We start from the raw sequence: 22,249 nt of genomic DNA on the forward strand, positions 1-22,249 counted from the left end.
CTACTACCCTCACCAGTGCAGCCCCATGACCACGACTCACACCACACCCCACACACCTGAACTCGTCCCCCACTCCCATTCCCCGCATGACAGGCACCACCACCCCACCTACCCCTAGAGTACGTACCTACCCCACACCCCCACCCCAAGTGCAACCCAAACCACCTCTCCTGCATGCCTCCTGAGCACTACCTCACTCTCCCTGTTCCCTCCAGGCTGTTGTCAGCACATAAAGATGGTGGGCACTAACCTCCATATCAAGGCTATACCCACCCCACGCCCATAGTGTCGCACAGCCTCACTCCACCCTCCCTGAGCTCAGCGGATCCCTTTATGGCACTCCTAGGCCCCATCATGTGCATGGGCCCCCAAATTCAGCTCTGGGAACTTCACTTTACAGCAGTGCTAGAACCACACATGTGCACAGGTCTCAGCCTCACTTTCCAGCTCTGAAAAAGTGCCAACCTGTGCAGCTGGGTCACATCTGTCCCCCATCCACGAAGGCCTAATGCTGACCTGCCTCCACAACTCTACACGTGTTCAACAGGCCCTGTGCCTTAGACAAGTACACGCAAGGGTTATGTTCCCCAGACTGGTTCACATGCACAGGTACATCCTCTCTGGCTGCTGGGCGCCTACATTCACAAGCATCAGTGTAACATCCCCAGCCTGCACCCATACCTGCCCTGAAACAAATCACCATACTGAGTGCTCTACCCCATGCCCTCCTCCCTGCTGTACAACCATCCCGCAAACACAAGGCCGTAGACTACTGAAAGAAATCAATTCCCAAAGTAAATCAATCAAGATATTTACATGCCATGAAGACAGCAGAAGATCACTAAGCATATCACAATGCAGACAGATACAGCACTGCCTAATGACCAAATTAAAACACCAGAGGAGACACAGACATTGGAACAACTAATCAAAGATGTTCATAAAATTCTACCTACTAAAATAAGTGGGAAAGTAAATGACATAAAGGACATCAAGAAGACAGCAGAAGAGTAGAAAGAGGTATTTGAAAGAATAAATAGAAAAACAGTGGAAATCACAGAGATTAAAGACTACTGATCAAATAAAAAGCATATTACAGGTACACAACACCGGATTTGAAGAGACAGAAGAAAGAATAAGTGATATAGAGGACACAATAATTGACTTCATAGACTCAAAACAGCAAATGGCAAAAAAGATCGAAAAAATTCAGTGGGAATTCAGGGAAACGATAGGCAAAACAAAGTACGCAAAATCAGAATCACTGGTATCCCAGAAGGAGAAGAGAGGACTAAAGGGCTAGGAAGAGTAGCTGAGGATATAATGGGGAAAAACTTCCCAACCCTCACAAAGGACATAAAGATACAAATCAAAGAACTCCAAAGAGAATAAATCCAAATAGGCCTTCTCAAAGGCACATACTAATCAGTCTGTCAAACGTTGAAGCGAACCAGAAAATTTTGCGGGTGGCAAAAGAGAAACAATCTACTACGCACAACGGAAACTCAATAAGATTGAATTCAGACTACTCAACTAGCACCTGGAGGCAGGAAGGCAGTGGTATGATATATTCAAGATCCTGAAAGATAAAGACTTCCACCCAAGAATTCTGACCATCCAAATTGTCCTTCAAAACTGAGGGAGAGAGTAAAGTTTTCATAGACAAAGAAATCCTGAAAGAATCTGTCACCAAGAGACTGGCCGTACAAGAAATATGAAAAGGAATTCTGCCAGCTGAAAAAAAAAAAAAAAAGACAGGAGAGGGAGGTTTGGAGGACAGCACAGAATTGAAGAGTACCACTAAGGGTAATTTAAAGACTCAAAGGGAAAGAACATATAGATCTGGCAAATAAAATAAAAAAGATAAGATGGTGGAATCAAGAAATACCTTTCAGTAGTAACTTTGAATGTTAACAGACTAAATTTACCAATGAAAAGATACAGATTGGCAGAGTGGATTAAGAAACATAATCCAGATATATGCTGCTTACAAGAGACTCATTTTAGATACAAGGATATAAATAGATTGAAAGTGAAAGGATGGAAAAATATTTTCCACACAAGTTGATCACAATGGGATGAAGTTGGATCTCAATAACCACCAAAGTAAGAGAACACTGACAAATATATGGAGATTAAATAATACACTATTAAACAACCAGTGGGTCAAAGAAAAAATTGCTAGAGGAATCAGTAGCTATCTGGAGACGAATGAAAATGAGAATACAATTTATCAGAACTTATGGAATGCAGAAAAGACTGTGCTGAGAGGGAAACTTATTGCCCTAAAAACCTACATTAAAAAACAAGAAAGAACTTAACCCCACAAAGGATAGGTCAAGTCTACTTAAAATTTACGCCTAAGAGTCACCCCCAAGAGAGCCTCTTTTGTTGCTCAGATGTGGCCTCTCTCTCCAGCCAACATGACGAGCAGTCTCACCACCCTCCCCCTCTCTGCATGGGACATGACTCCCAGGGATGTGGACCTTCCTGGCAACATGGGACAGAGAACCTGGAATGAGCTGAGACTCAGCATCAAGGGACTGAGAAAAACCCTAGAATGAGCTGAGAATTAACATCAAGGGATTGAGAGAACCTTCTCGACCAAAGGGGGAAGAGTGAAATGAGACAAAGTGTCAATGGCTGAGAGATTCCAAACAGAGTTGAGAGGTTATCCTGGAGGTTATTCTTATGCATTAAGTAGATATTACCTTGTTATTCAAGATGTAGTGGAGAGGCTGGAGGGAACTGCCTAAAAATGTAGAGCTGTGTTCCAGTAGCCATGTTTCCTGATGATGATTGAACAATGATATAGCTTTCACAATGAGACTCTGTGAATGTGAAAATCTTGTGTCTGATGCTCCTTTTAGCTACTATATCAACAGAAGAGTAGAACATATGAAATAAAAATAAATAATAGGGGGAAAAATGTTAAAATAAATTTAGTTTGAAATGCTAGTGGTAAATGAAAGCAAGGGGTAAGGGGTATGGTATGTATAATCTTTTTTTTTTCTCTTTTATCATTTTATTTCTTTTTCTGTTGTCTTTTTATTTCTTTTTCTAAATCGATGCAAATGTTTTAAGAAATGATGAATATGCAACTATGTGATGATATTAAGAATTACTGATTGTATATGTAGAATGGAATGATATCTTAATGTTTTGTTTGTTAATTTTTTTAATTAATAAAAAAAGTTAAAAAAGTAAACAAAGCAAAAAAAAAAAGAAAGAAAGAGCAAAAATTGAGGACTCAACAGCAAAACTGGAGAAACTACAGAAAAACAGCAAAGCAAATAGGAGAAGAGAAATAACAAAGATTAAAGCAGAGATAAATGAATGGGAGAACAAAAGAACAATAGAAAGAATCAATAAAACCAAAAGTGAGTTCTTTGAGATCAACAATAAAATTGATGGGCCACAAGCAAGACTGACAAAGAAAAAAAAAAAGAGGGAGGATGCAAATAAAGAAAATCAGAAATGAGTAGGGGTGTGTTACCACAGAGACGGAAGAAATAAAAGAAATCATAAGAGGATACTATGAACAACTATATACCAACAAAACAGAAAACTTAAATGAAATGGACAAATTCCTGGAGATTCACAAACAAGCTACAATGACTCTGGAAGAAACAGAAGCTTTCAACAAACCAATAACAAGTAAAGAGATTCAGTCATCAAAAATCTTCCTATGAAGAAAAGCCCAGGGCCAGAGAGCCTCACAGGGGAATTTCATCAAACATTCCAGAAAGAACTAACACCTATCCTGTTCAAACTTCTCCAAAAAAATTGAGGAAAAAGGAACTCTACCTAACTCATTTTATGAAGCTACTATCATTTTAATACCAAAACCGGGTAAAGATGCTATAGAAAGGAAAACTACAGGCCAATCTAATCTCCCTAATGAACACAGTGCAAAAATTCTCAATAAAATAGTAGCAAATGGAATCCAACAGCACATTTAAAGAATTATACACCATGACCAAGTGGGGTTTATACCAGAATGCAAGAGAGTTCAACACAAGAAAATCAATTAATGTAATACAACACATAAACAAATCAAAAGGGAAAAAACACCTGATCATCTCAATTGATGCTGAAAAATTATTTGACAAAAATCAGCATCTTTTTCTGGTAAAAACACTTCAAAAGATAGTAATCAAAGGTAACTTCCTCAACATGATAAAGGGAATTTATGAAAAACCGATAGCCAGCATCATACTCAATGGAGAGAGACTGAAAGCCTTCCCCCTAAGATCAGGTATAAGACAAGGATGCCCACTGTCACCACTATTATTCAACATTATGCTACAAGTTCTAGCTAGAGCAATCAGGGAGGACAAAGAAATAAAAGGCATCCAAATTGGAAAAAAGAAGTAAAACTCTCGTTATTTGCAGATGATATGATACTATACTTGGAAGATCCTGAGAAAACTACACCAAAAGTTATTTGAGCTAATAAAAAAATTCAGCAAGGTGGTAGGATATAAAACTGATGTGCAGAATTCAGTAGCATTTCTATACACAAGCAATGACCTAGCTGTGGAGTCAGTTAAGGAAAAAATTTCATTCAAAATAGCAACTAAAACAATGAAATATTGAGGAATGAACTTAACTGGGGACGTAAAAGACATGTTCACAGAAAACTACATAACACTGCTAAAAGAAATCAAAGGAGATCTAAATAGGTGGAAAGACATTCCCTGCTCATGGATAGAAAGGCTAAATATAGTTAAGATGTCAATTCTCCCCAAATCGATCTACAGAGTCAACACAGTACCAATCAAAATTCCAACGACCTACTTTGAAAATTTGGAAAAGCTAACTACCAAATTCATCTGGAAGGGAAAGAGACCCTGAATAGCTAAAAGCATCCTAAAAAAAGAAGAACAAAGTGGGAGGACTAACACTCCCTGACTTTAAAACTTATTATAAAGCCACAGTGGTCAAATCAGTACGGTACGGGCACAAGGACAGAAGCACTGACCAATGGAATCGAATCGAGAGTGCAGAAATAGACCACCAAATCAATGGTCAACTGATTTTTGACAAGATCCCAAATCCCCTGAACTGGGACAAAATAGCCTTTTCAATAGTTGGGCATGGAAGAACTGATATCAACAGCCAAGAGAATGAAAGAGGACCCCTATCTTACACCCTAACAAAAATTAACTCAAAGTGGATCAAACACCTAAATATAAGAATTAGCACCATAAAGCTTCTAGAACAAAATTAGGGAAACATCTTTAAGATCTAGTAATAGGAGGTAGCTTCTTAAACTTTACATCCAAAGCACAAGCAATAACAGAAAAAAAGATAAATGGTCAAAATCAAACGCTTCTGTACCTCAGAAGACTTTGTCAAAAAGATGAAAAGGCACCCAACTCAATGGGAGAAAATATTTGGAAATCACATATTACACAAAGGTTTGATTTCCTATATATACAAAAAAATTATATAATTCAATAACAAAAGAACAAACAATCCAATTATAAACTGGGCTAAAGACATGAATAGGCATCTTACTGAAGAGCAAATACAGATGGCTCAAAAGCACATGAAGAGATGCTTGTTTTCACTGGCTACCCAGGAAATGCAGATCAAGACTACAAGATCCCACCTCATACCTATAAGAATGGCTGGTTTTAAACTATAAATGTTAGAGAGGATGTGGAGAAACTGAGACACTTATACACTGCTGGTGGGAATGTATAATGGTGCATTCACTATGGAAGACTGTTTGGCAGTTCTTTAGGAAACTAAATATCAAGTTGCCCTATGACCCAGCAATAGCATTACTTGTTATATACCCAGAAGAGCTGAAAGCAATGACCCAAACAGACATCTGCACACCGATGTTCATAGCAGCATTATTCACAATCGCCAAAAGATGGAAACAAACCAAATGCCCATCAACTGACAAGCAGACCAAAAAAATGTGGTATATGTATAAGATGGAATATGCAACAGTAAGACAAAATGACGTCCTGAAGCACATGACAAGATGGGTGAGCCTTGAGTACATAATGTTGAGTGAAATTAGCCAGACACAAAAGGACAGATACTGTATGATTCCACTTTTATGACCAGCATAATGGTATAATCAGAGGCTTATAATACAGAATATAGGGGACTCGGAGATACACAGAAGCTAGAGATGGGTGAACCGTTAACTAATGAGGTTAAATTCCAATGAAAGGGAATAGATAGGAGCAAAGGTGATTCTCTAGTGGGTCTAGGAGTAATATTACCATATTGAAGATGAACAAGATGGAAAAGGGTTGTATAGACCTACATGTCCCACAGATTCACACTGGAAATATGAAAGAGGTCTTGTAAGAATTATTTCAAAGATATCATTCTTGTATAAAGAGTGCTTAAGTCCAGGGGATAGGGGGAAAATTGCTATTGCATGCTATGAGCTACGTTCAAAAAAAACCCATCAGCACTACCACAGCAACAGCAGAGGTAAATAAAGGGGTGAGGGACAAGAGTTAAGAGGAGGTTTAGATTTCCTATTTGCTGAGGGTGTGTTTATTGGTTTTCCATCTCTTGGGAACAATGATATTATCTAAAATTGAGAATGTTGATGTACTATGGACTTTGGGCCCTCCACATGATGCCCAATGAATTCAGGTGACTGAAGGATGCACTGAAAGAGAAGTAGATTGATGGTGTATACTTATGAATGAAGGCTGTGCTGCTATAAAAAGGAACAATGTCGTGAGGCATGCACAGATGTGAATGAATATGTGGGACATTTGGTGAGATAAAATAAGTCAGAAACAAAAAAATAAAATAAAAATGGTATGGTCACCTTTAGAAAATGCTTATAAGAAAACAGGGGCCTAGATTGTAAGCTCTTAGAACAGACACATTAAGTCTGGAGTGGTGATTATTATTTCTAGGTTTTGAGAGGCTGTTTTATATATGTAACCTGATATTTAGAGATGAGAATGAAGCCAAACAGGTTGGGGTTCAAGTAATTCAGAAGACAGAGGTAAGAAGACAGTGTCTATATTTCAGAAACACACACTCTTTGAGACCAAGGGAAGAAAGGTTTATTTGGTCTGGAACTGAAATTTTCTGTAGTGCATAATCTAATTCACCTAGCTGTATAGCTTATTTGAACAACTGAAACACAGGAAGCACAGAATAAGAAAGAGGTCCTTTCATCCTGTATAGATTATTGTAATGCCTGGAAACATCCTAGAGTTTATTAAGCAGATAATCAAAAAGTATTGGCAAAGTCCCCTGAGAGAGGGGAGAAAGACTATGACTGTTAAACCTTACCATTAGGGAATCCCCTGGTACTGTGTCAAACCTTAGGGATACCCAAATCAATAGGCCATGCTCTCGATCATGAGCCTTACTCTTGTGAAGATTATGTACATAGCACAGAATCTTAGATCACCTACAGGCATGCCTCAGAGTTACTTCTGGAGGATCTCTTTTGTTGCTCAGATGTGGCCTCCCTCTCTTTAAGTCCAACTCTGCAAGTGAAACTAGTGCCTTCCTCCCTACATGAGACATGACATCCAGGGGTGAAGGTCTCTCTGGTGAAATGGGAGAGGACTCCCAGGGATGAATCCAGACCTGGCACTGTGGGATCAACAATTCCATCCTGACCAAAAGGGGGAAAAGAAGTATAATTAATAAAGTATCAGTGGCAGAGAGAGTTCAAATAGGGTTGAGAGGCTACTCTGGAGGTGGCTCTTACACACGCTGCAGTTAGACGTTGCTGCCTATCATAACCTCCCAACCCACAACCAGGACCATTCCAGCCACTCCTAAAAAACACCTAGGGCAATATATAAGATTCCACAAGGGTTCCAGGCACTAGAGTAACTTTCCAGAAACCTACAACCTGCAGATGGGTCCCTGGTCCAGATAAGTCCTGAAACCTAGCCCAGCCTCTCCAGAGGATCACATAGTTTCCTCTCCCTACATCACATTAGCGACAGACCCTTCCAATATCAAAAATTTAGAACTGCCATAGCCCAAACAACCCCAAAGAGAGGTATGGAAAGATGAAAGCTGATGGTGGAATTGTACATAGAAGACAGGACTTAATACATGAATATGAATGCTGAATCATTATATTGATATCTCTTTTAGTCTCCAGCATTTTAGAGCAGCTAGAAGCAAAAACCAAATAATGGGAAATTGTAACCCATGTCCAAGTCTGAAATATGTTCAATACAACTAATTGTGGTGCTATATTTTAAAATTTATAGCTTTTTTGTTTATATGTTATTGTTCACAAAAAAAGAAGGGAAAAAAAGTCGATTGTGGTGATAAAAAAGTATTTAAGCCCTCTAGCCTCCTATATTCTGGAGCAGCTAGAAGGACAAAATATGAGAGGATCATATGGTAGCCCATGACAAACTCTGGGATCTATCCTATAACCACTTTTTGAAGAGTGCTTTGAAAACTATTGCTTTTTTATTTCTTTGCTTTGTATATATGTTATACTACACAATAAAAAAAGTTAAAAAAATAAAAAAATAACAAGCACTAACAAGGAAGCAGAGAAACAGGAACTCTTATGCATTGCTAGTAGGACTGTAAAAGGGTGTAATCATTGTGGAATGCAGTATGGTAGTTCCTCAGAAGGTGAAACATAGAACTACCACATAAGCCAGCAATTCAACTTCTGGGTATATACCTAAAAGAACTGAAAACAGAGATTCAAACATGTATTTGTATATCAGTGTTCACAGCAGCATTATTCATAATAGCCAAAAGGTAGAAGCAACCTGTGTTTGTTTTGAATGAAAAATGTGGTAATACATACAAAAGAATACTTACTCAGACATAAAAAGGAATGAAATTTTGATACATGCGACATGGATGAACCTTGAAGAAAGTGAAACAAGGCAGACACAAAAGTTTAGATAATGAATGATTCACTCATACGAAATACCTAGAATAAGCAAATTCACAGAGATAGAAAATAGATTTCACAGTTATCAGGGACTAGGAGGTGGAGGGAATGGAAAGTTACTATTTAGTGGTACAGAGTTTCTGTGTAGGGTGATGAAAATATTTGATAGTGGATGGTGATGATGGTAGCACCAATATTTCGACTGTAATATTTATCCCTGAATTGTACACATGAAAGTGGTTTAAGATGGGAAATCTTCTGTTGCATGCATGTTACCACAATAAATATTTTTTAAAATTTGGTGAATGTAGCTAAAGGATTATGGGAGTTTTAACTACCTGGGCTTGAATTTTGGCTCCATCGCTTGCTTGCTAGCTCTAAATTTAACCTCTATGAGCCATTTTCCCTATCAGTAAAATGGAGGCCATAGTAGCACCTACTCTATAGGTTTATTTGGAAGAATAAATGAAAAATACCCATGAAATGAGCTTAGTACAAGTTCTGGCTTAATATATATTAGCTATTTATATTATTATCACTAGCCCACTATTCACAAACTACTCCTAGAAGCATAGCAGGGGATGTAGGACAGACAGAGGAGTTTTCTTCTCCAAAGGGAAAAGACTTGATCATGTCTAACATTTTGCATATATATGATAATTTGCTATATGTATTTTTCTGCAACTTGCCTTTGTCTGGGAGTTCTTTCCATAATAATACCATTAATAGCATGTGTTGAGGCTTACTGCGGGCCAGGCATAGTTCTGCCCACTTTACAAATATTATTTAATCCTCACAATAATCCCATGAGATAGATTTCTTATAATCATCCATTTTATGGATGGGGAAACTCTGGCTCAAAGAGGTTAAGTAACTTGCTCAAGGCCACAGCACCAGTATTTGAACTCAGGCAGCTGGTCTCCAGAGCTTCGGCCTTAATCATCATTTTTTTCCATGTTGAGTCCATGGACATCTATTTCATTAAAAGAAAGTAGGGGTGGGGAGTGGGTAGGGGGCAGGCTATAAGCTATTCCAAACAGTATAATTCATACAGCCATTCCCCAACTGACAGACATTTAGATTGTCTTCAAATTTTGCTATTTGAGACATGCTGCAATAAACATCATTGAATAAGAAAAAAAAGAAAAAAAGTATATGTAATTGCCTAAGAGGAAGTAGCATGTGATCAATATATGCTGCTTCCACTCTGTTATCTCAAATGCTTAATGCTTTCTACCAGGGTGAGGCCAAAGGTTCAAACATTTTACTACCAGTTTCTACTTGTGTGAGTATATGTGAGGGAGAAGGCTGTGAGCAGAGGAAGGTTATATATTTGTAAGTACTGTGTTCTCATGAGCCTTACCACCTTTAAAATATTTCATTTTTACTTTATTGATTTGAATACCATATTAATTTACTCACATACATCATCTGGCATTTCCATTTACAGGTCTTTAGGCTTCTCTGAGCATGTGGATGCTTGACAAATAGGTCTATTAGTATGATTTGACTATCCCTAACCTGTCTCCCTCTTTTTTTAGAGGGAGAGAGAACTGCATGCTGGCAATGAGAATGACACCAAATTTCATCCTTTGTCTACAACCACTTTCCTCCTTTCTGCATCATTGAATCTGACCCTATTACTTCCCATGCTCTTCTCAGAGGTATGTCTTTGGTCTGTCTTCACAGAGAAGAAATATGGATGGTGAGACAAAGCAGGAGACTAACGGAGGTAAGAAATGTGGGTTCTTGGCTTCCGGATGGGCTCTCACTTACTTCATTTGCCCTCAACTGTATGAATCTAGTTCAGTAACTGCAGGACAGGACTAAGGACTTAATCCCATTTTCCTTGAAGAAGGGAATGAATAATCATCAGATTGAAAACCAGAGGAGACTTTGGAAATTATAAGAGCAGCTGCTTTTGGATAATCATCAAGTTACCTTGGTATGCTTTTTGGGCTGAAATTCCATTGTTTTCATCATACAAAAAATAAAAAATATAGCTCCAGGAAGAGCTACAAGTTATGTTCCCTTTGGTCTATCTGAACATCCCAAATAGTATCACATTCTATCTGAAGAAGTGCCCCTGAAATAGACTGACAATGCTTCAATTATCCTGGCTTCAGGAGAAGACAAAATAAGTCTCAGGAGTTCTTAAAAAGCTTGAAATGTCCTTTATAAACTATTTTTTTATCAGACAGAAATCATAAGAACACAACCAAGACTGTAAGAGTAGAGATTTCCCTGGGCTGTTGCTCTGGCTATACAGTTTCCAAACATGCAAAGAAAGGCAAGTAGAAGCCAATAAGGGACCCAATGTGGAACACACCAAAGTGACAGGACTTCAGACACACAGCCCAGCTCCCCACCTGGACCACTACCCACTCAAACAATGTTATCAAATCCAGGTAAACCTAGCACTGACTTTCCTATGTAAGTTTATCTGATAATCCACAGTGTATGAGAAAGAATACAAATAGTATCCCTAATGTTAGCAGAAAATAAATTGGCTATATGGCAAATGTGAGGCAGTGATTAACAGGGCAATAGCAAAATAATTACAATTGGTACCATGTCTTCCATTTTTTCCCAACACTTAAAAATACAGGCCCAGGTTTGAATTACTATTACTATCAGATAATATTCCCTGTCTGGACCAGCTCTGTGTCACTAGGCTACCAACCCACACTGATAGATGCTGTTACTGCTCTATCTATACACTCCAGAAGAATTTCATTTCAGAAACTAAGTCCTAAATTATGATAAAGGGTACACTGAAATCTTCAAATGAATTCTTCTTTCTAGGAAATGCTAAGGGAAATAGAAGAGAAAAAGGCAAGATTTACCTGAGAAACACCATTTGGAGAGGAGGAGAGGACACAATTTTGAGAACCAGAAAAATGTAGCTTTGAAACCATGACCTATCCCTTACCAGTTGTTTGACTCTGCACAAGCTTTTTTTTTTTTTTATTTAATTTTTATTGATAAAACAACATACAGGCACATACATTCTTAACATACAAACATTCCATACATGCTGTACAATCAATGGCTCATAATATCATCACATAGTTGTATATATATCACCCTGATCATTTTCAAGAACATATCTGCACAAGCTTTTTGACACTTGGCTTCTTCCTCTATACATGGGAATACTAATGCCTTCCTATGTAAGGCTTTTTCAGGGATGAGATAATGTACATCCAATATCTAGCAGAGTGCGTACACTTTGTTGGCATTTAATAAATGGTAGTTTACTTCTACCATTCCTGCATTTAAGTAGAGGACCTGAATGTACTCTTATAATATGCTGATTAGGAGCTTTTGTGAAAGTATAAATGAGACTTGCAAAAATCCTGTCATATGGGCATTAATGGATTCACACACTATGTATTAGCCTCCCATTTAAATTAAGCATGGAAAACTCATTTTGAGAGTTCAGAAATAAACCCTCATCTCTTTGGCCAACTGATTTTTGACAAGGGTTCCAACACGACTTAATGGGGAAAGAGTAGTCTCTTCAACAAATGGTCCCAGGAAAACTGGATAACCATATGCAAAAGAATGAAGGTGGACCTCTACTTCACACCATGTACCAAATTAACACAAAATGAATCAAAGACTTATATATAAAAACCAAAATTATATAACTCCTAGAAGAAAATACCTTCATGGTCTCATGTAAGACAGTGGTTTCTTATACTTTACACCAAAAGCAGGAGCAACAAAAGAAAACTGCAATTTGCAATTTGTGTGTCAGCTCTGTCTCCCCACATAGACCCTGAAGTCTCCAAGGTAGACTGTGCCTTAACTTTCTCACTCTATAAAAAAAAGTGGTTTACTACATAAGGAAATCAATAGATATATTTTACAAAAAAGATTAGAATAAAGACCTCACATTTGTAAAAGCACATATGAAACATTTTATAGAAATAACAAGGGCAGTGAGAACATAAACAGTATACAACTAAGACCAACATTTAAATAAGACTTTATAAAAACAGATAGAAACGGTGCAAAAAATTGTCAAGTCAGTTTTATATAACTGATAATTATATATAAACCTGGAAAGCATAAGCTTATTTACTGATATAAAATAGCACCAAGAATAGCATGCATATTTTATTTAAGGCTTTTAACATTATTAAATTGACAGGGAGTTTATACCAAAGTAAAGTTGACATGGATTATAGTAAAATCACACCCTAACCTAAGGAATGTCCTATAAACTTTTCTGCCTTCTCCCCACTTATACCTGTAGTTTGCTGTAGGAGATACAGCAAGGTAGTAAGTAGCTGCTATGGGGAGAACATGTTCTCAGGATCTCAAGTCTAAACCTGAAATGCATTTCTTACACAACAACAGAATGGGTAGAAGTTAAATTCCCCGGTCAGCCCACAAAAGCCACCCAGATCCGGCCAAGTCAGCCCTATTTTCATCCACCTTTCCAGCTGTGTTGGAAATTGGTAGGCTTTTATGGGTTGGTTGTCCAAAGAACCTTAAGAACTGGTTTCTAAATTAGTGACTTACCTGTACATTGTTTCAAAATGAAAAAAACAACTATGAAATGTCAATTGTTTTGAATTATACCACAATTCACAACATTTTATAAAACACAGACCAAGGAAAGCATCAAAATCCTGAATTAAGTACAGCACCAAAGTCAAGTGAAACAAACTATATTAGCCTGTTATCTAATGTAATACAAGTTACATAAGATTATACATTTAATGGTCATCTGCATATGTAAATCTTCTCCCTAACTTCCCCAATCACTAATTTAAGTATCTTCAAGCAGGTTACTGACTACCGAAGGAACATAAAATGTACAGGAAATCACCTCTGATGAAGAGAAACCTTACTTGTGAAAGGATAAGGTTATGATGGGTTTTAAGATTCCAAACAGTGGCAAGAAAATCAGGCAAAAGAAACTGCAATAAAATTTTACAATGTTCAAGGTGAAAAGAAAGGGCCTGGAAGTAGAGCTTACAGTTCTATACTGAAGTTCTATGATTAGCTAATACTACAATTGATAAAGGAATTTTATCAAAATTAAAAACTTTTATGCCTCAAAGGCTTCATCAAGAAAATAAAATGACAATCCACAGTACAGGAGAAAACATTTAGAAATTATAAATTTGATTAGGGTTAATATCCAGAATATATAAAGAACTACAATTCAACAACAAAAAATACAAGCAACCCAATAAAAAAATTTAAAAATGGACAAAAGGCTTGGATAGATAATTCTCCAAAGAAGATATAAAAATGGCCAAAAGGCACATGAAAAGATGCTTAAAATATTTTCATTAGCCATTAGGCAAATGCAAATCAAAACCATGAGATAACATTTATTTTAAAGTAAAATAAAAATAGGGGTGCAAGAGTATTTCAGTGGCAGCATTTTCGCCTGTCATTCGGGAGACCTGGGTTCAATTCTCAGCTCATGTATTTCCCAAAGAAACAAACCAACAAAACCAACAAACAAACAAAAATTCAACAAATGTTGCTGTAATAATGGGATGCTCACATGGAAAAAGAATGAAATGTGATCCTGCCATAAACCATACAAAAAAACCAAAAAAGTTAAAAAAAATAAATAAATTGAGCATGGGCCAGAAGCACTGACCTCTTTTCAGAAAATCAGTTCTATAAATACTGCCCTGATACTCTCTTCATACAAAATAGCATAAAGGTAAAACTCTCCAGTTCTGCTTGTAATTAAAGGACAGAATAGGCCAAAAACCCCATCAAACTCATTGAAGGAATGTTAGAGTGAGATCCATCTGTACAGAAGCATAATAATTTGCCTATTCTACTTAACTCCCCATCTGCCATAAATCTCTTCTTCCTCCAAACAGGTGATTTCATTGCCAGTTTTAGATGCATATCCAAGGTTTGGTGCTTCCTGAATAATTGTACTATTGTTAGATCTCAAGTAGCTACCACATAGAAGAGAGAATGCATCTACAATAAAATACATGGGTATGAATCTGAGCTCTGTCCAAAATCCTCCTGGGGAAGTAAGCTAAACCCTGGACCCCTTCGGTGATGTATAAATCCTCTGCTGTTACTGCAGAAGCTTACGTTTAAACTCATTTAAAAATGCCTTTCTACCTGTATCAGCTTTGCTCAGGTAAAAGGGAGTGAATGTAGAAGTAAAAGGTCCTTGGAAATGCCACTGAGTAGGAAGAGGCAAAATAAGAAGATTTAACGCTAACATGAGGGAACCCCGCCCCCACCCCCAGGGGAAGAAGAAAGAGCAGAATAACCAGGAAGATTCAAGTAAATTCAGATAGATATTTTCCCAAGGTATGCAAAAATCTAGCTTTCTTCAAGGAGACAACCATTGCATCACGTAATTCAAATGAATTCCTTTCTGAATGAAAGCTGAGTAACAAACAGAACTTGGCAAGAAGGCACAGAAGTGAATGCAGAATTGTATTCACAGTTGATACGTGGGGGGATGTTAGGTTGTCAGCCTTATGTAAAGAAAAATGAGGCTGCACATTGGAAAGCATTTTAAAACGTAAAAATCTGGGAGAAAAGGATGAAGGGACCATTTTAATGGGTCTGGAGAAAATGAACTCTGGTGGGTGGAACTTTCTGATTGTGACCTTTCTTCAGTTTGTATCCCATAGGCCTCTGGAAGGGGAGAGACATGATGGAGAGGTCAGTGCTGAGCCCACTGGGGATGCTAGTACCCTTCACCAGCACCTGAAAACAGAAATGAAAGATTGCCGTGGAGATCTTCCATCCATTCAAAGGCAAGAGTGAAAAGTGGGAGAGGAAGATCCCAATATCAATAGTCGTGACCTGGGGTCATGCAGTAAGGAGTTATAAAGGCATAAAACCTTATTTCCTTTCAGAGAAACTCATTTCATGATACTTAATAGTAGGCAGTTAAAAAAGAACAGTTGGGTTGGAGGTATCTTATAGTACGTCAAACAAATCTGGAATGCCCACGGAACATTAATTTCAAGGCATGCATTGAGATTACGCTCATACAACCGGTCTCTTTGACAGGGGCAGCTTATTAACTCAGAAAGCCATGTCTCATTTAAGACATGCTGTATGAGGTTGGAGGAGAAAGTAACTATTTTATTTTGTTGTGTGTTTTTTTCCCAATCCAAGTAGAGAGCATTTGGGAAAAAGCTATGTATACCAAACTTAAGCTTTCCGTAAAGTTGTTCTCACTTGTGTACTTCAGCACAAGCTTGCTAAAACCACCTCTCTTTCACATTCACTTCCGCCCTAGGTACTCTAGCCCCTCTGCCACTCTGAGATCCCTACAAGCAAAAACCATGCTGGGATTTGCTTTTCTTGGGACACATTGGTTTCTCACTTTCTCTTGAAATTAGAAATGTGCTTTCCATTATAGCTTGCCAGGGACTGGCTCTTCCCTATTCAAAGGGGTTGTTAAAATCCCACCTCTTCAAAGTGGTAAGGAGGTGATTCCATTTTTTACCCTTGGCAACTCCTTAGCTCTGGTGAACAGCAATAATTCATTCAATTTACAAAAGAGAAATCATACTAATTCTTCTAACTAATATAACTCCTTGATTTTAATCATGTTTTCAAATTCCTTTCTACGGCATGTTTGTGTAGCTGTTATATGAGACCTTTTTACTAATGTAGCTACCATTCCTTCAACGTAGTTCTTGCTGCTCTGTGTCTGCAGATATAAAGATAACCACTCTTGTTGAAAAGATGCCAGCTAACAGATTTCTATCTCAGATTCACGGACTGCATAGGGAGAAAAAAAAATGTATTGCACAAATAAATCAGTAAAACAGAAAGAAAAAAAAATATCTAGAAGGATAAAACATATCATAAAGATCCAGCAAAACCCAAGGATTGTGAACTTCTGCCTCAACCAATGTATATGCATCCATTCTACATACTCTGCCTTTTCTCCTGTTACAAGGAACAAGGGAACTTATCCTTATCTAAAGCCAATCTCCCACTTGAGCTAGGGATCCAAGCACCTCTCCCACAATCAGGGAACTGTCCCCTGCAAATATCCACTCTCAAGCATTATCAAACCCTCCCTTCCTGCAGAAAAATTCTGATTCACATATAAACAGACCTTAATATTATCCTCCCTTGACCTTAAGCCCTCCTCCAGCCACTCTGCCATTTCTCTGCTTTCCTTCAGGGATAATGCTTTTGTCTTATTGTTATTTTTTTTTTCCTCATCTCCCATTCACTCCTCCAAGTCCTCTAAAATTGTCCTTACCAAGGTCAACAATAAGCTCCATCTGGCAAGATCCATTAATCAATTTTCTTTTAGTATCTGTCTTGACCTCTCTGTAGCATCTACTATGCATTCCCATACTTCTTCCCATTTTGAAAGTCTGTCTTCATTAGACTTCCATGGCAATTCTCTTCTTGTTTTCTTCCTACCCCACTTGTGGCACCTACCTAGTCTTCTACTTGCTTTTCCTTACCAGTCTGACTTCTCAGCAACCCTATAGTCCATTCTCCTCAGAGAGAGATCTTTCAAAAACATATACCAGTTTTGTCTTTTTTTTCATTCTCTGCTTAAAACCTTCCAGCGGTTTCCCACTGTTCTTTGGTAATATGGAATTTATTCTGCAGGACCTGGTTCAGCCTACCTCTCCATCCTCACTTTTAGCCATACCTCCCCTCCACACCCCACAGGCTATCCATCCACATACTTCATATACATATGCCCTTCCTTTTGTTCCTCAAACACCCCACACTAGCTCTTACTTCACCGCTTTTACCCTTGCTGTTCACTAGCCGGGAACATGCTTTCATTTGTTCTCTACATATTCAACTTCAAGCCTCAATTGACTTCCTCAGAGAGGCCTTCTCTGAACATCCTGCTGAAGTGCCCCTTCCACGCACTTAGTCACCTGCTAGCTCATTAACCCATTCCAATTTCTTCAAAACACCACCAGCAAACATCTTATTCATTCATTTACATCTCATTTGTTTCTGTCTACTAGAATTTTAAAAACCTGCACAGGAACTTGGCCATGTTCACTGCTGTATGCCCCGCTCCAGGCACAGGGCTTAGCATGTTACAAGTGTTCTGTAAATATTTATTGAACAAATGTATGAAATGATGTTGAAATCTTTGTTTAGGAGACCATGTAAAGTTCTTTGCTCTTCAGCTGCATAAGGATACAGGAAAGGTAAAGGTGAGACATAAAAATAACTTGTGCATAGGGAAATCAGACTTATGACAAAAGGTTAATGGAACTAGAATACCTAATCTGAAGTTACTGGGGAAGGGTCTTATTTTCATTCTTCAAGGGGTCATCACTAGTTTTTTTAACTAATGAGGATTAAAAAAATAAATAAATAGACTACTGGTTCATTTCGGTAGCCTGGGTATAAGTTTAAAGTAGATGAGAAGTAGTTTAGAATTATGAAAACACTTCCTGGGATTGACTATTATTTGAGGTTATAAATAGTTCCTGAGAAAGAGCACTGAATATCCTTTTAAAACAAAACAAATACCCGGCAGCATGTCCAATGTGGTGTGACGATTCGCTGTAGGGAGCTCTAGTTCTCCCGGACTTCTCCAGCCTGTGACTCCCACTTTCTGAAGAGATGCTAAAGGTCAAGTCGGGGACCCAACATCACCTTACACAGCAGGAGCAGAGCCAGGAGCTGAGGACTCATGTTCGACACAGGGATTGGGCAGAACATTTTGAAAAATCCCTTCATTGTTAATAGCATTATCAATAACGCTGCCTTAAGACCAACTGATGTGGTCCTGGAAGTTGGAGCCAGAATTGGCAACATGACTACAACGTTGTTAGAAAAGGCAAAAAAGGTACTTGCCTGTAAACATGACCCAGGGCTAGTAGCTAAACTTCACAAAAGGTTCAGGGCATGCCTCTGGCAAGCAAACTTCAAGTAATGGTGGGTGATGTGCTGAAATTAGATTTGCCAGTTTTTTATTTTTATTTGGCAAATTTGCCTTATCAGATCTCTTTTCCTTTTGTCTTCAAGCTGTTGCTTCATTGACCTTTTTAAAGATGTGTACAGTCATGTTTCAAAGAGAATTTGCTCTCCAACTGACTGCAAAGCCTGGAGTTAAATTATACTGCAGTATTTCTATTAAAACATAGTTGTAAGCACATATGGACCACCTAATGAAAGATGGAAAGAATGACTTCAGGTCACTACCAAAGGTGGAATCCAACGCTGTAAACACAGAACCTAAGAATACGCCACCACCTATCAATTTTCAGGAATGGGATGGCTTAGTAAGGATCATTTTTGTTAAGAAAAACAAGACACTATCTGCTGCATTTAAGTCAAGTGCAGTGCAACAGTTACTGGAAAAAAAAAAACTACAGAATTCACTGTTCAGTGCATAACATTATGATAACAGAAGATTTCAGCAGAGCAGATAAAATACAGCATATCTTAACCAGCACAGGTTTTAATGACAAATGGGCCCATTCCATGGACATAGATTACTTCATTAGATTGCCAACTACAGATTCAATAATGAAAATATTCATTGTTCTTAGATATCTGGAAAGAAGAATTTTTCAAGGTCAAGAAAAAAACTGTAATTATATATTCTCAATAATTTGAGATGAACTATGTTTTGCATCACTGGGGCAATATTTGCTTGATTACTTTTTTATACTACTATTGTCACACTTTATTATTCTGAATTTTTAAGGTAGTTAGTTCTAAGTACCCAGGTTTTTTTTGTTTTGTCCTGAATATGTAACACAGGGAAGAATCCAATCCATACATAATGAGTTCAAGAGCTGCAGACGTGCACAATTTTACACTCAAAACTCATTTCTAAAAACAAAACAAAACAAAACTTATTTATAGCAGTTTAGTCTATAAAGATGTTACTTTCCTATTTTCTGCTGCTTATTTCTGTGATGACCTCTTCACAGTTTCAGCTCTGTCGATACTCAACTAGTCACATTTTCCCCATACTATTTCTTATTCACTTGTAAACTAAAATAATTGCTTCTTTAAAAAAAGGGGAAAGGGAGGATGATATAATAATCGCATATCAACTGAATGCCTACAATGTGCCAAGAACCATTCTCACTGTTTTACAAGCCTGATCTCACTGGATACTCATAGCATCTTCTGAAACAGGTACTATTATCCTTATTTTAGAGCTACATAGGTAATAAACTTGAAAATGAAGTTGATAAATGAACAAATTGGAACCAAACACCCAGGTCTATTTGCCTCTAAAATCTATGCTCTTAACCACTATGTTTGGAAGGGAGAATTTAAAGCACTGGATATAGCCCTGTTGAAAGCGTAAGTGTTAACTTTTTGAGTTTTCACTGAAATCAAGGATTCTAATCTAACAGACTAGAGATATGAAGAAAGTTTATCTGGATAGAACTGAAGTAGATCAGAATACAGGTAAAGGATGATCTCATTCATAGTTTAAAACTTCAACTTCTGTGTGAGACCAAGGGAAGAGATGTTCATTTGGTGCAAAATTTGTATTTTGGGTAACACATTACTGAAGTTATCTTGTATGGTCAGTTTAGTTGAACACTATAAGTACATGGAATCTTAAATAGGGCATGAGATTATGTTGGTTTATCCAGGTTAGTGTGATACCCTGATATATCCCAGGGTAATCTGGGCAGTGAATAAAGTATTTGTACAGTCCGCTTGGGGGACTGGAGAAAAAGGAGGAAATATTCAACTTCCCTTTTGGAGAACCTCTGATATTCTCACAAGCAGTGGGGACAACCAAATCAATAAGCTGAGCCGTTGGTCTTGGGGTTCAGCCCTATGAAAGTTATTCCTACAAAGGTAAGGCTAAGCCTACTCATAATTATACCTAAGAGTTACTCTCAGAAAACCTCTTTTATTGCTCAAAGGTGGGTTCTCTCTTTAAGCCAATTGGCAGGTAAACTCACTGCCCTCCCCCATTATGTACGACATGATTCCTAGGGGTGCAAATTTCCCTGGCAATGTGGGACAGAACTCCCAGGATTCACCGGGACCCAGTATCAGGGGATTAAAAAAGCCAAACTGACCAAAAGAGGAAAGAGAGAAATGAGACAAAATAAAGTTCCAGTGGCTGAGAGATTTCAAATAGAGTCAAAAGGATACCCTGAAGGTTATTCTCAAGCACTATATATATCCCTTTTTAGTTTATTGTGCATTGGAGGGAAGTAAACTATTAAACTATGTTCCAGTAGCCTTGATTCTTGAAGATGACTGTATAAAGATACGATTTTTACAATGTGACTGTGTGATTGTGAAAACCTTGTGTCTGCTGCTCCTTTTATCCAGGGTATGAACAGATGAGTAAAAAATATGGATTAAAAAATAAATAAATAATAGGGGGGTAAGGGGTAAAATAAATTCGGTAGATGAAAATACTAGTAGGATATGAGAAGGTAAGTGGTATGGGATGTATCAGTTTCTCTTTTTTTTCTAGAGTGATGCAAATGTTCTAAAAAATGATCATGGAGATGAATACCATAACCATGTGATGATATTGTGAGCCATTAATTGTACACAATGTATGAACTGTAGGTGTGTGAAGATGTGTCAATAAAAACATTTTTTAAAAAAACTAAACAACAGATAAGTGGGGAAACTACTACTGTAGGCTATGACCTATATTTAATAGGAAGACATCACAGTACCACAGCACTAGTAGGGGCAACTCTTTGGTGAGGATTTGTTTATTGGTTATTTTTTTCTTTGGAACAATGAATATTGTCTAAAATTGAGAGTGTTGATGAGTGTACAACTAAGTGAGGATAATGTGAGAAAGGGATTGCTGACTGTGGACATTATACATGACGGCCCATGGAAGGAGGTGGCTGAAGTTTACATTGTCTGAGAAGTAGAATGGCAAACTGTGGCATATACAAATGATGAAATATTGTGTGGTATGCTGGTTTGAAACTGTTGTGCACCCCAGAAAAGTCACTGTCTTTAACCCTGATTCTGCATTCCTGAGTGGGATCTTTTGATTAAGTTGTTTCCATGTTTCCCAGTTGTGGGTGGGACCTTTTGATTAGGTGGTTTTCATGGAGATATGTTTCCACCCATTCAAGGTGGGGTTTCTTACTGGAGCCCTTTAAGAGGGAACCATTTTGGCAAAAAGCTTTAGAGTCCACACAGCCAGAGACCTTTCAGGTTGAAGAAGGAAAATGTCCCTGGAGAAGTCTTATGAAACAACAATCTGGGAGAGAAATCTAGCAGATGTCACCATGGGCCTTCCCAGCAGACAGAGGTGTCCTGAAGCCAAAGACCCCAGCAGACATGAGCCAGGTGCCTTCCCAGCTGACAGAGGTGTTCTGGACAGCATTAGCCTTTCTTTTTTTCTTTTTTTTTTTAACATGGGCAGGCACCGGGAAT

At 37.9% G+C, this 22,249-nt stretch overlaps 1 protein-coding gene and 1 pseudogene across 4 annotated transcripts in view; one reads left to right on the forward strand and one right to left on the reverse strand.

Annotated features, from left to right (window-relative positions):
• Positions 1-22,249, reverse strand: part of BTBD9 (BTB domain containing 9) — a 540,815-nt gene that overhangs the window by 349,514 nt on the left and 169,052 nt on the right. The window lies entirely within an intron of this gene.
• Positions 18,473-19,404, forward strand: LOC143684593 (dimethyladenosine transferase pseudogene; annotated as a pseudogene).

Source organism: Tamandua tetradactyla, chromosome 5 (assembly GCF_023851605.1).
Source record: "Tamandua tetradactyla isolate mTamTet1 chromosome 5, mTamTet1.pri, whole genome shotgun sequence".
NCBI classification, from domain to species: Eukaryota; Metazoa; Chordata; class Mammalia; order Pilosa; family Myrmecophagidae; genus Tamandua; species Tamandua tetradactyla.